Consider the following 17,310-nt stretch of genomic DNA (forward strand, 5'->3'; position numbering starts at 1 on the left):
GGATAGGATGTGGGGATGGAAGCTTGGCTCAGGGTCAAATAGGACGCTAAGGTAGCGGAGAGTCTGGTTCAGTCTAAGACAGTGGCCTGGGGAGGGGAATGGAATCAGTGGTGATAGAACAGAGTTTGTAGCGGGGCCAAAGACAATGACTTCAGTCTTCTTCATGTTTAATTGGAGGAAATTGTGGCTTATCCAGGAGTGGATGTCGGGCAAGCAGACTGACAATGTAGAGGCAGTGAATGGATTGAGAGAGGTGGTGATGAGGTAGAGCTAGGTGTCGTCAGCATACATGTGGAGCCTGACGGCATGTCTTCAGATGATGTTGCTGAAAGGCAGCATGTAGATGAGAAATAGGAGGGGGCCAAGGATATCCTTAGGGGACTCCAGAGGTAATGGTGCAAGGGCAGGAAGAGAAGTCATTGCAGGAGATTCTCTAGCTACGATTGGATAAGTAAGAGTGGAACCTGGTGAGGGCAGTTCAACTCAACTAGAGAATGGAGGAAAGGCATTGGTGGAAGATGGCATGGTCGACCATGTCAAAGGCTGCAGACAGGTCGAGAAGGATGGTCACAGCCACAGAGGATATTACACTGAAATCACTGCACTGCAGTAGTCATTTTGGCTCAAGCCATTTCTCTTTTTGAAACATTATTTAAAGTTGAACAGTTAAGTATTTAATTCCTAATTGAGTTTCAGTTCCAAGACTATGCTTCAAATTGAGCTTACCACTGGTGAACATTTACAGTAGTTATGAAGGTGTCAAGGGCCTCAGACCATTCTGTTCACCCTGTTGAAGAAAGTGACATGGAAATGGAACGAGCACATAAAAGATTGTATTATTACTGCAGTTATCTATTACCTAAGGAACCAGCTCTCAAATCACTTCAAGTGTTTGATGCCCCTCAGATGCTTGATTTTTGGTTTGTGAAACTGACATGAAACTGATTTGCAGATTGCTGGAAAGCTTTTAGCTTCTCCTCTTAAGGGGCTTGGTGGTCAAGTTGTTGAGTTTCATAAAATTCTCTAACTGTGACTCATAACCATTGATGACTGACTGAAACTGTGAACAACTTTCTTATGCATGGCCTCTGCTTGGAGACTACCCATAGCATTCAATTCTGGGTTAATCTTGAATGTAGATTCTACAGTAAAAATGTCTTAGCCCATCGTGGTACAAAATTGACAAAGAGACTGCAGGAAATAGTTTTGCCTGTGTGTGAAATGGAAACTGAACATTCGCACTCACTTTTATTTGTATTATAGAATCATAGAATCATAGAAGTTACAACATGGAAACAGGCCCTTCGGCCCAACATGTCCATGTCGCCCAGTTTATACCACTAAGCTAGTCCCAATTGCCTGCACTTGGCCCATATCCCTCGATACCCATCTTCCCCATGTAACTGTCCAAATGCTTTTTAAAAGACAAAATTGTACCCGCCTCTACTACTGCCTCTGGCAGCTCGTTCCAGACACTTACCACCCTTTGAGTGAAAAAATTGCCCCTCTGGATCCTTTTGTATCTCTCCCCTCTCACCTTAAATCTGTGCCCCCTCGTTATAGACTCCCCTACCTTTGGGAAAAGATTTTGACTATCGACCTTATCTATGCCCCTCATTATTTTATAGACTTCTATAAGATCACCCCTTAACCTCCTACTCTCCAGGGAATAAAGTCCCAGTCTGTCTAACCTCTCCCTGTAAGTCAAACCATCAAGTCCCGGTAGCATCCTAGTAAATCTTTTCTGCACTCTTTCTAGTTTAATAATATCCTTTCTATAATAGGGTGACCAGAACTGTACACAGTACTCCAAGTGTGGCCTCACCAATGCCCTGTACAACTTCAACAAGACATCCCAACTCCTGCATTCAATGTTCTGACCAATGAAACCAAGCATGCTGAATGCCTTCTTCACCACCCTATCCACCTGTGACTCCACTTTCAAGGAGCTATGAATCTGTACTCCTAGATCTCTTTGTTCTATAACTCTCCCCAACGCCCTACCATTAACGGAGTAGGTCCTGGCCCGATTCGATCTACCAAAATGCATCACCTCACATTTATCTAAATTAAACTCCATCTGCCATTCATCGGCCCACTGGCCCAATTTATCAAGATCCCGTTGCAATCCTAGATAACCTTCTTCACTGTCCACAATGCCACCAATCTTGGTGTCATCTGCAAACTTACTAACCATGCCTCCTAAATTCTCATCCAAATCATTAATATAAATAACAAATAACAGCGGACCCAGCACCGATCCCTGAGGCACACCGCTGGACACAGGCATCCAGTTTGAAAAACAACCCTCGACAACCACCCTCTGTCTTCTGTCGTCAAGCCAATTTTGTATCCAATTGGCTACCTCACCTTGGATCCCATGAGATTTAACCTTATGTAACAACCTACCATGCGGTACCTTGTCAAATGCTTTGCTGAAGTCCATGTAGACCACGTCTACTGCACAGCCCTCATCTATCTTCTTGGTTACCCCTTCAAAAAACTCAATCAAATTCGTGAGACATGATTTTCCTCTCACAAAACCATGCTGACTGTTCCTAATTAGTCCCTGCCTCTCCAAATGCCTGTAGATTCTGTCCCTCAGAATACCCTCTAACAACTTACCCACTACAGATGTCAGGCTCACTGGTCTGTAGTTCCCAGGCTTTTCCCTGCCGCCCTTCTTAAACAAAGGCACAACATATTTTCCCCTTTTAAGTTCCACACTACTATCTCCTGCTACCACATTTTCTCCTTTAGTCAAGAAAATCCAGGCCACTGATACCTCTGTGATTAAGGCCAATTGTTTTTATTTCCTTCCCACAACTACCAGCCACCAATCTGGCTCGTGAAACTATCATAATGAGGAGATTTGAGTTTGTGTGCTTGTCAAGACGGGCATTTGAACTCGTTCAGCAAATTGGATAAGTAATCCAATGCCCTGCTGCTGGATCTTCCAGGTGACACCTCGAAAGCTTTACTTCACAAGTACTTGAACTGGAAAAAGGAACAGTTCATTAATAGTATACTAAGAGAATGTTCTGTCTTTGGATGTTTCAAAATTATTATTCAAAAATATGTTTCTATCTCATTCATAGAATTATAGAATCATAGAAAGGTTACAGCACGGAAGGAGGCCATTCAGCCCATCGAGTCCACGCCGGCTCTATGCAAGAGCGATCAATCCAGCTAGTCCCAATCCCCCGCCCTATCCATGTAGCCCTGCAAATTTTTTTCCTTTCAAGTACTTATCCAGTTCCTTTTGAAGGCCATGATTGAATCTGCCTCCACCGCCCTCTCGGGCAGTGCATTCCAGATCCTAACCACTAGCTGTGTAAAAAAGTTTTTCCTCATGTCACCTTTGGTTCTTTTGCCAATCACCTTGAATCTATGTCCTCTGGTTCTTGCCAATGGGAATAGTTTCTCTCTATCTACTCTGTCTAGACTCTTCATGATTTTGAATACTTCTATCAAATCTCCTCGCAACCCTCTCTGTTCAAAGGAGAACAACACCAGCTTCTCCAGTCTATCCATGTAATTAAAGTCCCTCATCCCTGGAATCATTCTAGTAAATCTCTTCTGCACCCTCTCTAAGGCCTTCTCATCTTTCCTAAAGTGCAGTGCCCAGAACTGGACACAATACTCCAGTTGTGGCTGAACCAGTGTTTTATAAAGGTTCATTATGACTTCCATACTTTTGTACTCTATGCTTCTATTTATAAAGCCCAGGATCCCGTATGCTTTTTTAACCACTTTCTCAACCTGCCCTTCCAACTTCACCGATTTGTGCACATATACCCCCATATCTCTCTGTTCCTGTACCCCTTTTAGAGTTGTGCCCTCTAGTTTATATTGCCTCTCCTCGTTTTTCCTACCTTCCTATTCATTTTATGTCTAGGGACAATTTAAATTCTCTTCAATCGGCAGGAAAGGAGAAGTGGTGAAATTAAAATGGCGTGGCTCCATTTCCCATTCCGTTCCTGCTGATCTGTGATTTTAAGTGGCCGCCTGGTTTTCCTCTCCCTGCACCTCCCACCGCACCGCTCCCAACCCCACCGGCCAGCTGCTGCCTTCCACTGGAAATGGCCGGGGCAGCTGACCAGCAGGATTCAATTGAGGCCAGGCATTTAAAATCTGCCGGGGCTCCCACGTCCACACGGGATTGCTGTCCGCTCCTGCCAGCTTCCCGCTGTATATTAGGTTTGTGCAGGAGAGACAAAGATAACTATAGATGTGCTCAATTATCTATCTGCCTAGTGGAGTCCTCTCTGCTGTTCGCATTTGCAAACAAAAGATATCCTTTTGGTAATAGATATATCATGAAGTTCAGATTTCAATAGCCCTGAAGAAAAAATGTTTAAATGTGTATCTTTAAATCTTTATGCTGCTTATTTAATGCACAAATCAGGATAGAACACTAAACATATTCAAACTTTTCTTTTGCACAAATGCTGTGCTTTTTGAGAGGAAGGCAGCAAAACTTCTTGTTTCCACTGTCAACATCAAGCATTTCCTTGTCAGAGGTTTCTTGAGTTAGATGCTCAGTCAAGTTCTTCTGGTAGAAGTATAGAGTTCTTCCAATTTGCCTCCAAAATGTTCCTTAATCCCAATTTTACACCCACACTCGATACTTGCACTACTGTGTAATTTCTATTGCCTACCCTTACTTCCTCTCTGAGTAAGATTGTATTGGGTTATGAGAAATTTTGTGCTGTGAATTTGCATCTAGTAGAAACTGGGTTGAGACTGTCACAGCTCATTTCACTTAAGGCCCATAAAGCTGTAAGAAGGTGGATTAGATTCACACAAGGGGTTTATAGTCAAATCTAAAAGCAACAAACATTTGCTGTATGTAAAGTAGATATGGTGAATAGAGGCTTTATACATAATGTTTTACCAGGCCCCATTAGCCATTGCAGGGCCTTGGAAAATGTACCCTATGGTGTGTACTCATTTCCATTTCTACCTGCAGTAGTCTGTGTGTACATCTCAATGGTGTAACCTCCTACTGCACCCCCCACCCCCCCCAACTTCATGTTGGAAGAAAGGCATAAATTTGCTTTTAAAATTCTTTGCAGTCACTGCAAATGCTGTTTTGTGAATGGCTAAAGGAAGTAGGGTGACTAACGATAAGTAGGGGGTGTGCGGTGGGTGGGGGGTTACATTCGATATATATATTAGTTCATAACAACCTATCCATCGCACTTCAAAGTGTTACACTTTGTTACAGACTCAAAACAATTTTAAAAAGAGGAAGAAAGCCAGTTACTTAATGCTGGGTGGATGGAGTTAGCATTAGATCAGCCATGATTGAATGGCGGAACAGGCTTGAGGGACTGAATGGCCTACTCCTGTTCCTATGTTCTTCTGACCAGGTGTCAGAAATTTATAAGCGGGTACAATTAACCACTAAGTGACCACAAGAGTTCACAAGCAGTCATTATTACCTGGATTGGCCAATTGAGACCACCTCTCCTCAGGGAGTATCTCACTGGTGACCTTAAAGGGGCAAGTTAGGTTAAATTCAACTCTATCCTAGCAGCTAAACATCACACTGTACTTCAGAATCTCGACTATCCATGAACAATACAATAGATCAATTAGTTTATGTAGGTATTTATGTTTCCTTTAAAAAATTTAAAATCTCTTGTTCCTTTTCCTGTTTTACAAATTATATCAAATTTAATATTCTTAATGCATTGGATGGTACAGCTTAAGTAAACAACTTCAAATTTTACTTAAAAGTAATGAAATCCGTGGTTAATTCAGCATGAACCATAGTTGGGGGGGAGGGGAGGGATTTACATGCTAAAGTGATTTAGAGGCAGGATACTTCGTCTGTTAATCTTTGCTTTCTTGTTCAATCGTCCTATTGATAAACGAGACTTTTTGAATCCTAATTCTTTATCATACCCTCCACATCCCATCAGTCCCAAAGGGTTACCACCACTTTAGAATTTACAGTGAGATGCAAACACAAAGATGGCACAAATAGTGAAATATGGTGTCAGGCTTATATCTTCTCACATTTCGCAGAGCTAGGAGACAAACACATTGACCTGTTGCCATGGAAAGATTTCTTTCGAAATCAACACTTGGATTGAGGAAGCAACCAGTTTTTTTTTTGCACTGTGTAATATCCACAAGCCTGCAAGAACACTCTGTTTGGAGCCTATAAAAGAAATCCGTCAGCTTGGAGAATTAATATTACAAGATGCATTATATGTCTGATCAACCCTAAATTGCTTGCAGCCATTACCTGTTTTCGGTATTGTGACTGAGGTCTAATTGTTCCCCTTGCTCTATAGTTTACTCTGAGATGTTTCTTGTTGTTTCTACAAACATCTTTTATGAATGTCCTTCCAGCTAATTCATGGATAATGGGATAAATATGCTCACTCATTTGGTGTAACATAAATTGATAAGTTGTGAGCGTAGAATGACCTTTTCCCCTTCATAATCCAATTTCGGCTCAGAGTTACTTCAAATCCTCTGAGGGATGCAGTTTGTTCATTCTCCCACAGAGCTGAGGTTCCCTTCAGCACAGCTGGCAGGAGTTATTAGTTATAACAATATCTCAGGAGGAAGGGTTTGAGCCTTGAATGAGGCCTTTGTCTGGGCTTATATGAAGGCAGATTCATTATGCTTTGCAGAACACAGTTTAAAGCCCAGAATTAGGAGCCCTCCTTGTGATTAAAGAAAAGAGCAGACCCTGGAACTGAAATACTTCTCATTTAAATCAGAGGAGAAGCCTTGGTAAAGCCTGAAAGCAAAGTAGGAACGAAAAAATGCCAATTGAAAAGTTTTAAATAGTTGCGCGTCAGTAGTCTTGATTATTATCATTTAGAAACTGATTTGAGAAAAACTTTTTTCACATAGGCACTCTGCATGTGGCCATTCTACAGATCCAAATCAGTCTTCCCAATGTGTTTGTATTACTGTTTAAAAGAATAGTTATTAAATGAAGGTGCAGAACAATAGACTTAGAACCACATGTGAAGCAGGCTCTCATGCACTGTGCTTCAGAACATTTGTCACCACATTTAATATAAGGAACAAATAAGTCACTTGTGTCTTATTTTGTTAAGTTTAAACATTTAGCAAGTGTCAGCCTTGAAAATGAGCTGTACTATAGTCAGAGTATTTACTTGTCAAGAACAAATACTGAAAGTTTTTTTAATGGTAATTTCAACTATTTTCTCCCTAGATCTCCCACTCCAGACGCTGCGATGCCATTATTAATTATAACAATATCTCAGGAGAAAGGGTTTGCCAATCGAGATCGCAGGCAAACAACCTCTGACAATGCCGCTCTGTAGGAGGTTTATGTGAGTGCTCTGGGCTGACTCACTTTCTGTTTTCCCACTCTCTTTGGGAATGTTTCTCTTCCATTTAACACCTCTGCTGACAGCAACTGCTAAAATTGGAGACGCACACTACTGTGAGCCGAGGGGCTGGAGTCTCTGTCCTAACACTCCATTGTACAGTTTGTCATTGCAATAATGTGTCATACCACAAGAGATGCTATAGTTAAACATTCTAATCAATGGGGTTACAAACAGACGTGATACAAAGTGTCACCAATTTAACAGCTTTAATATTTCTCTTTACATTCTCTAAGGAACATTGTGCCTCTTTCTTTATTATCATTTGATATGATATTTATATTTTTATTAATCGTTCATAATTGTATTTCACTGACCAGGAGAGTACACAATTTAAGGACCTTTGAACTCAGAGTTAGAATTGACATTTTTAAAAATGTGGGCGATGTTGGCAAGGCTGCATTTAATGGCCATTCTTACTTGCACTAAGAGTAGTGGTGGTCTTGAAATGCTATAGTCCTTGTGGTGATGGTGTTTGGTAGGGAATTCCAGCATATTAACCCAGAGATGATGAAGGAAAAGCAATATATCTCAAAGTCAAGATGGTGTGTGACTTAGCGCGGAACTTTACTTCTCCACATGCACCACTATGTATATTTATATTGGTACAAAAATACACCCTATTCCCACCTCCACCCTTCCTTATCCCCATCACTGCGAAAATGCTTAGCCATGTTTTTTGTTACTTCCAGATTTTATTTCTTCAAAGTCTCCTCACTGGCCTCTCAAGTGCCACCCTAAATTTAACTCAAACTTGTCCAAAACTCTATTGCCTGCATTCCATCCTGCACCAAGTTCCTATGACTCCTGTCATCACTGATCTCCATTGCGCTCCTGCTCCTTAATACATTGAATTCATAACCTTCATCCTTGTTTCCTCTATGGCCACACCCTTCCCAACTTCTGCAATATTCTCCAGCCCTATATATACTCTTATAACCTCCAACTCTGGCCTCATGCACCTCACTCTCTTTTCACTACAACATTGATGGCAAAGCCTTTAGCCATTTTAGCCCTATTCTCTTGACCGCCCTTTCTAAATCTTATTTCTCTCAGGTTTTGAGGAGGCTATTGAAATCAATCTTTTTGACCATGCTTTTGGTCACTTCTAATTCTTCCATTACTGTGCAGCTTCTGCCCTATGAAATGCCTTGAGATTTTTTACTACTTAAAAAGGTGCTTATAAATGTAAGTTGTTGTAAGTAAACTACCTGTCTTATGGATCAGCTGCAGTCTTCCGGGCCTAGAAGCTGGATTATCCAGCGCACATTTTTCAGGCGTAAAATGGGTGCTGAAGGGTCTGACGTGGTGTACAGCATGTGCATGCCATATTATTTAGGGTGCCCTGTAGTTGTCCTGGGCGCCTGCCTGAAACAGGCATTAAACCCACTGCCTATGCAAATCGGGGTCTAATTCTTATTTCAGGTCCCTTCATGAAATTGGTTTGGTACTGACTACAGCATACGCTGTGTGGTCAGTTTTCTCAGGCAAATAGTAGCCAAACCAGCGGTCTTGAAAGGGACCGCTAAAGGCTGCCCCAATAAGGTAAGTAATTTTACTTACTTACTTGATTGTAGAGCCAGGCAGAGTTCCTCCTGGCTTCATATCTGATCTCCTTCCTCTCCCTCACCACCAGATTTACCATAAGCCTAGAGCCAGCGTCTCCTCAGGCCGATCTTTGTCTTCTTTGTGACTGGCGCACTCCCTCCTGTGGGCACGACTTCAGTCCCGAGAACATCGGCCACGCCCTTATGACGTAAGAGGACCAATTTCATGCAGTTGCCATTTGGTTCGTACTTGAAGTAAGCTGCGAACCAATTTCCAGGACAAATTCTCTCACATTCACTTAACTATATCGATAACATAACACAACAGATGTTATTATAGGATAATTTATGCCTAGTGTAATATGTTTTCCCCAATTCTTCTCTTTTTCCCTCCTCCTCTTGATGGTGCTGATTTTTCTGGTGTATGGTGTCACAGGTGCAGGAGGGCTTTGGTACTTTGCTCAAGTGGTCATTCTTTATGTGGGAGCCTAGGCAGGGAACATAGGCATGCATATTTAACTTTGGAGAGCATCAAAGTCATGCCTGAGCCAACACCCACAGATATGTACTTTCGAGCTGGAATGTCAGATAGAAATCAGGAATGAGAACACAAGCTGCTTTTTTTCCCCTCCCTATTCCAGGGGCACTGAGGCCAATTTGTAGCCTCCTCCCCACCACCCCCCCCCCGCCCTAGCCAACTGCTAGCCAGGTAAAATCAGCTCACTCATTACAAACTGGAGATCGAATCATGCCCTGCATTTCCTATCATAGTGTTTTGAATAAAAACTGACTGCTGTGTTTTGTTTTCAGTAAATTATCTTTCTCACCTGAATCATAGACCAGGAATTGACATCATCTTCACAAAAAAAACTGCATAATTTGCTAAAATCTAGATTATTTGCTCTTCCCATTCGAAACATTAGCTAAGTAATCTGAATCAGGTTAGAATGAACTCCATACTTTACTTGAACTAATCCCTCTATGGATTAAATGTATTTATTTTCCCCCATACCATGTATATTTATCAGCTCAGGTGTAAGTTTCAAGTCCTGAGGGAAATCTCATAACTGAAGTAATTCAATCTGCCTTTGTTTCTTTAAGAAGTGATTTCCCTCTGTTGCAAAGCATACAGTAAAATCACTCGCCCATGATTGACTGATCGAACCCATATTTGCACCTTAGAATCACAAGATTAAAATGGTTCTGGGTTCGTGTTGGTTAGTTTCTTGAATGATTATTAACTGCAGTTTCGGTCTTTAAAGAAAGGACTGGTAAGGGGACCATAACAGATTATCCTGTCAATGATTTGCTACACAAATCACCATCATGACATTAATCAAAGGCGGCTATTTGTATTTGTTTCTGCCGCCTCTTGCTTTGCATTATCTTAAGGTGGAATTGCTTTGCTTGCAGAGAGAAAGAGAAAGATAATGAGCAGAAATGACTCCAGGCAGTAAACCTACACACTACAACAAAGCAAATCAGAGTAAAACATGAGGCTGAAGAATGAAACTATCAGAAGAATAGAAATTTGCAGAGAAATTAGAAGGGAAATGGTAAGTATATGCATGTAGCAATGAACAGGTTTTGCATGATACTATAGTAATTAATCACAGCCCATATCTTAGTTCAGCAAATATTCTTTTGGGAGGGAAAATTCATCCAGGGATTCTGTCCCTGTTTGCTACCCAGTGACCCTTGCTATAAAGTGCATGATGTCAAGTGAGGACAGCATCAGAGTTAGTTATGGTGCTCTTTATGGTTGAATAGCTTACCACTTTTCACTGAAGTATGGCAACTTTGGCACATTACTGTAGGGCTATAAATGTCCATGGAATTGTAGTCCAGCAAAACTCACCTCCTTCAGGAAAGAACAAAACAAGAGACAAAATTGGCAAATTGTCGGATTGTTACATAGATTCATCACCAAACCTGCGAGGACACTGTGAGCACATGTTTCACAATTTACCGTTAATTCAATTCCCATTGAATTCATTTATTGGTGCAAAAACCGGCTGACAGCAGGTTTGTAAGTTGTTCCAAAAGAATAATACACAAAATTTAATATGAAACATATTATTTAAACAGTTTCTTAGAAAACGGTCTTAGATTACAGCAAAGTGGAAATGCAAGTGACCCTTAACCCAAGGGTCAGAGCCTCATCTTACTGACAAAAACCTTTTGAACCTCTTTGTAACCAAAAAAACCGCAACTTTTCTTTCCAACAGTGTTACGTGAACTGAGTTTGAGCAGTAAGCATGGATCTACAGCGCAAACCTATATATATAGTTCAGCATAAATTGGCAATCTCAATTAAGAGGCCACGAGGGTGACTGATGTGCTAAATGAAAACACTCATGACTGGTGCAGTAAAAGTTATTTTGCTAAAGCTGGGCTTCAGATCCATTGGCGGAGTAGAAAGAACCGTATGATGCATCCATCGATGGGAATTCTAACCTGTTTGATTGCTCAAAATTGGAAGTGTTTCATTACTCAGCACTAAAAATTCTTTTCTTCATCAGGGAAACCCCCCCGCCAAAAAAAAATGAGGAAAGTCTTGGACAATCTTATAGAAAACTAGCAAAACAACAAATGTAACTGCCTCGGAATGCCACGAAGACTATTTCGAGAAATTCCTTTCCTTGTTATGGATCTCTTAATTCACAACACCTGTTTTCCTTTAAGGTAGAGGAAGGAGATGGTTGGTCATGGAGAGATAGTGTAACAGTTAAGTTCCTGTCAGAAAGTAAATATCTGTGTCTCACGAAAAGTTTTGACTGACGAGTGATAAATGGAAAACTAGTGATGAATGTATGTTTCAGTATTGGTTTGTTCAGCTTCTCTTTGTTCTACATCAAAACATCAGCATGATTCATAGTCAGCAGCGAAAACTATGGATCTGAAATTCATGGAGGTCCACTTTCTGCAGGTGTAAGTGTGGCAGAGTGGAACCCCTGTTCCCTCCACCCCGCCGTCCCCCCCACCCCCACCCATGCCAGAGACACCAATGCTGAGCCAGGTCATTTGCATGGCCGATGTAGGCTCATCATGCCTGCAAGTGTGTTTCAGCGACGTTATCCCCAAACTGCTGGCCAGAATGTTGAAGCAGCATGTTACTGCTACAGCAGTGGAGAGGTAGCCCAGCGAGAGTCTGAAGAAACTCTTGTTCTTCACATATTCTGCTCCAAATGGGCCTCTTGGGGAAGGCCATTGATCCCCTCCGAGATCAATTACATTTACGTTTCACTAGTGAAGGTTTGGAGCTTCTCAAGTTCCTCAGCTGGACTCAAGTCAGCTCTCAGCTGGCAAGAGTCCTACTGAAGCCTTAAATGAGCTGATTTCCTGGGTAGCCTGGCAACTTCCCCTAGAAAGCCCCCCATGATGTGGGGGTGGGGGGGTGAGGCAGAAGGTCCTCTCATGACGTCTTTTACTGGAATCTAAAGGGCCAGTGCAAACAGGGTAGAATCCCAGTGTAACTGAATTCCACCCAAATTCCTGAGCCCCCCCCTTCCAGGCCCAGTAATTTCGGGGCCTACATCTTTACTTATCAAATCATTCATTAAATTAAAAACTTCTACACATGTACTGGCAATGGAATTGCTCACTGTCTTTTTCTGTCTAGGACCCAGACTCAAATCCAGTGCAAACTTTTAATGGCCAGAAAACTGTAGCGAATGAGCCCGCAGTTTCCTGATATGTGCTTCCAGCAGGTGAGGCCCATGCCTGGAATGCACATTCAGAACATTAGTCCTTAAATGCCTCAGATGGAATATATTTGGGCAGTTGCATCCAATTTATTGTTAACTTGGAATGTGGGCAATGCTGGCAATGTCACATTTATTGCTCTTCTCTAGTGTCTGTGAGGGCCTTCTTTCTGAGCAGCAATTGTTTGTACAACTGAGTGGCTTCAGATGACATTAAGAGTCAACTAGGCAATGTGGACCAATCATATGTTGATCAGACCAGGTAGGTGCGACGGGTGAATTCAATTTCACAACTTGCCATGATGGGATTTGAATTCGCAACTTTTGGGTTGCTATAGGTTTGGGCTTAGAGGACCACCTGACTGAAACTCAAAGTAAATTGGTACTAAATAAGCAATCTCACACAAAGTCATAACACATTGGAAATGGGAAATTTACACTAATTCAGCAGGGGTGCTGTTTTATAGTTGGAGTTGTTATTTTCTTGGGGGCAGAATAGAAGGAGCTTTACTCTTCAAGGTTATATTTCACGTGGGAATTCTGGTACTGGGTGCCCAAAATGAAAAAGACTCCTATTCTCCATCACTGACATGTCTCACTTTGGTGACTTGTATACCACTAATCTTGTATATGAATAATGAACTCATAAGGGTGTGTTTAACATAGGTTTTCATATTTCCACTGACTTCACCTCATGCCAGACAGTTTTAATATGCATCACAAGCAAGCCTGATCCTGATCCTGTCCTCACTGACCTCCACACATATGCTTTTTCAGCAGGGGGAGCAACTAATTTTTTCCCTTTTCCATAGTCCAGAGATTTATATAGCATCTTTCACAACTTCAGGACATCCCTAAGCACTTGACTGCCAATGAAGAACTTTTGAAGTGTAATCATTGTTGTAATATAGGAAACGTGTCAGCTAATTTGTGCACAGCAAGGTCCCACAAACAGCAATGTGACCACATAATCTTTTAATGATTTTGGTTGAGGGATAAATATTGGCCAGGACACTGGGGTGAACTCCCCTGCTCTTCTTCGAAATCGTGCCATGGGATCTTTTAGGCCCACCTGAGACTTGGTTTAACGTCTTAACCAAAAGGCAGCACTTCTGACACTGCAGCACCCCCTCAGTACGACACAGAAATGTCAGCCTAGATTTTGTGCTTAATGAGAGTGGTACCACTGAACCACAGCGGACGGTACATGAAGTGGAGATCAAGCCTACAGCCTCCCTGCTCTATGTAGTTCAGCTATTCTCTGAATAAACATGCTGAGCCATTATGGGAGCTTGCTGAACTCAAATTTTTGCTAATATCTCATCCTTTCTTAGCAAATTTTAATGTAAAAATGTATAGGAATTCAAAGAAGATTTACAAATAAATCTATAAACTAATGTAAATATGAAGCATGGCAACTTTTCGTTTCAAAACTTTTAAATCTCACATGCATTCAAGTTTGACAAGCTGCACACCACAGATTAGTCACATTTATGTCTTTTTACAAAATATGCTTTTAATCAGTTGCTAAAAATGGATTACTTTGAGTAATCTGACAAATTACTCATTGGACTTTTGCTTATGTTACGTGAGATTTCGACATTATCTGTTTTCATAAACAGATCTAAACAAAATTGTGCCAGAAAATGACATTTGACCCATTTAGTAAACAAAGGAATAGAGCACAATTATACTGTCGTCTTGTGTAGTACAGTTAACAAGCGTGGATGAAAGTCATATATATTCCACCAAAATGGCCATTTTCCCCCATGAGGATTGGTGCTACCTCCCCCCTTCTCTTTACAGCTGTGTTATGTAACAGGAATATTTTTACAAGATTATGAGGCTTTACAGGGATGACAAGACAAGAGTTTTCTGCTGAAAAACCACTATCCCCTGTCACTGGGTTATAACACTCCTGAACACATTTTAATTACACTCTGCCAAAGATCAACTAGTCATGTCACTGAAAATAAATTGCAATGAGCTCACTTAACGTCTCAGTTGGTAGGTCAAAGTGTCATGTGGTACTGAGCTATATAGATTAGGAAGGTGCCAGGCTCAAAACTGGTTCTGTGTGAGTTAGTTGATTTCTTCTTCAAATTACCTGAGTACCTCTGGCCTAGAGAAGGAAGTAATCCTAATCTTGAGGTGACCGACGCTAAAAAGTCAGCATTTGTGGGCAGCGGGTGAGGACAAGGGAGTAGCAACATGATTTTTGCAGTAAAATTGAAGAAGCAGACTTGTGATATTGAATTTTGTTCATTTTGTGTTGGTTAGGGATCAATTAAATATCAGAATTTAAATGAAAATATGTCAGAGGTTTATTTTTAAATTGATTACATAATTGTGTCATATTCTATCATAAAACACAACAATTAAATGTTTGAAATCGGGGAAGCTTTTCAATTTTTAATGTGACTTAAACTCATGCCGTAAAAATGCATTCAAAGAAACAGAAAATGCAGAGCAGGTCTCATTGAGGATAAAAATTATTTTAACCGCACAAGAAATTGATATTAGAAGACCAGAAAAATGACTAATTGTTGCTGCGCCTGAAAAACAGGTCTCAATGTTGAGAGACCCCCTCGAACAAGTGCAATTAGAAGATACTCGCATTTGCGAGTCGGTGGCGTGGCCAGTTTTGTGGGCGGAGATTCGTTTGGGTGGAGGTTTTGATGGACAGCCATAAAAGAGTGAGGAGACTTGGGCATATTGGGGTTACCTGCGTAACTCACTTACGCCCAAAATTCTGCCATCTTTTAAGCCATGTAATTGGTTTGCACCCAGATTACACATGTCTCTGGCACCAATGCAGATGAAACTCCAGGCCCTAGTATCAATCTTAACTGGCTGCACCACTGAGTAATAGATACACAATCCTTTCTGACAGTGCAACAGTAAAGTAATGTCATCATAAGATCCAGTGTAAGTGGGAAGCCTGACATGTTGGCCTTTAAGGGGTAGAATTTCCACAGGGATTCCCCAAAATCCCACTGTAACTTCGGCGGAGGAATGGCGGCAATCCCAGGATGGCTGTTTACGTTGTTTTTGGGGGTTTCCGGAGATCTTCCCTTGAAGATACAATGGGCCATTAGGAGAGTTCCCGTGGAATTTCCAGGTGTAAATCAACCAGAGATAGTGCTTTTATTACCTTATTCTTTCTAAATGGATGCGGCAGGTTCTTTGCTTTTTCTTTCCTCTGCTCCGGAAGGCACTGCTGGGGTGCAGTTTGATGGCCACTGGCTGTAAGTGTCGGTAGGCTATTCAACCATTGGAGGACAGCACAGCTGAGTCCATTCCTCTGCTCACCCATTTTTGGGTTGTCAGGTTGTAATTAGTGGGGTGTCGCAAGGATCAGTGCTTGGGCCTCAACTGTTTACAATTTATATCAATGACTTAGATGAGGGGATCGAGTATAATGTATCCAAGTTTGCTGACAATGCAAAGCTAGGTAGGAAAGTAAGCTGTGAGGAGGACGCAAAGAGGCTGCAAAGGGATATAGACGGGTTAAGTGAGTGGGCGAGAAGGTGGCAGATGGAGTATAATGTGGGGAAATATGAAATTATCCACTTTGGTAGGAAGAATAAAAAAGCAGAATATTTTTTAAAAGGTGAGAGACTAAGAAATGTTGGTATTCAGAGGGATTTAGGTGTCCTTGTACATGAATCACAGAAAGTTAACATGCAGGTACAGCAAGCAATTAGGAAGGCAAATGATATGTTTGCCTTTATTGCAAGGGGGTTGGAATATAAGAGTAAGAAAGACTTGCTGCAACTATATAGGGCTCTGGTGAGGCCACACCTGGAGTACTGTGTACAGTTTTGGTCTCCTTACCTAAGGAAGGATATACTTGCCTCAGAGGGGGTGCAATGAAGGTTCACTAGATTGATTCCTGGGTTGAGAGGTTTGTCCTGTGAGGAGAGATTGAGTAGAATGGGCCTATACTCTCTGGAGTTTGGAAGAATGAGAGGTGATCTCATTGAAACATATAAAATTCTTAGAAGGCTTGACAGGGTAGATGCTGAGAGGCTGTTTCCCCTGGCTGGAGAGTCTAGAACTAGAGGTCCCAGTCTCAAGATAAAGGATCGGCCATTTAGGACCGAGATAAGGAGGAATTTCTTCACTCAGAGGGTTGTGAATCTTTGGAATGCCCTACCGCAGAGGGCTGTGGATGCTCAGTCATTGAGCATATTCAAGACTGAGATTGATGGAAATTTGGACACTAAGGGAATCAAGGGCTATGGGGATAAGGCGGGAAAGTGGAGTTGAGGTAGAAGATCAGTCATGATCTTACTGAATGGCGGAGCAGTCTTGAGGGGTCGTATGGCCTACTCCTGCTCCTATTTCTTAAGTTCTTATGTTCACCCGATATCTACACATGCACACTTCCAGCAGGGGTAGCTGGATAGTGATCAGGAGTAAAAACTCTGGCTGATTCTCCTTTCCTCGATCCAGGTGCACTGAGGCCAATGGGAGCATCTCTACTGCCACTCAGCTAACTCACTCAAACCTGGAACCTTTCTGGTGTGTATGGCTCACTGACTAACCTCCCTGAGCTATTGGCAGAGTGCTTCTGCCATTGTGTTAATCCTATATATTCTGTTCTCATGTTTCTTCCTCTTGTGTTCCTGGGCTCTGTACCACCTACAAGGACTCCACCTCTTCTGAGGT

At 41.7% G+C, this 17,310-nt stretch overlaps 1 long non-coding RNA gene across 2 annotated transcripts in view; it reads left to right on the top strand.

Moving 5' to 3' along the window:
* LOC137324163 (uncharacterized) overlaps positions 1 to 11,691 on the top strand; it is a 30,320-nt gene extending 18,629 nt beyond the window's left edge. Inside the window, exons 1-3 of one of the 2 annotated variants that reach the window (XR_010963520.1) lie at positions 9,028 to 9,141; positions 10,346 to 10,488; positions 11,455 to 11,691. This is a non-coding gene — a long non-coding RNA (uncharacterized lncRNA). Of the gene's footprint in view, positions 1 to 9,027; positions 9,142 to 10,345; positions 10,489 to 11,454 lie in introns of those variants that run through there. The other variant, XR_010963521.1, reaches the window with a different exon arrangement.
* The last annotated feature ends 5,619 nt before the right edge of the window (positions 11,692 to 17,310 follow it).

This window comes from Heptranchias perlo, chromosome 8, assembly GCF_035084215.1.
Source record: "Heptranchias perlo isolate sHepPer1 chromosome 8, sHepPer1.hap1, whole genome shotgun sequence".
Lineage (NCBI taxonomy): Eukaryota > Metazoa > Chordata > Chondrichthyes > Hexanchiformes > Hexanchidae > Heptranchias > Heptranchias perlo.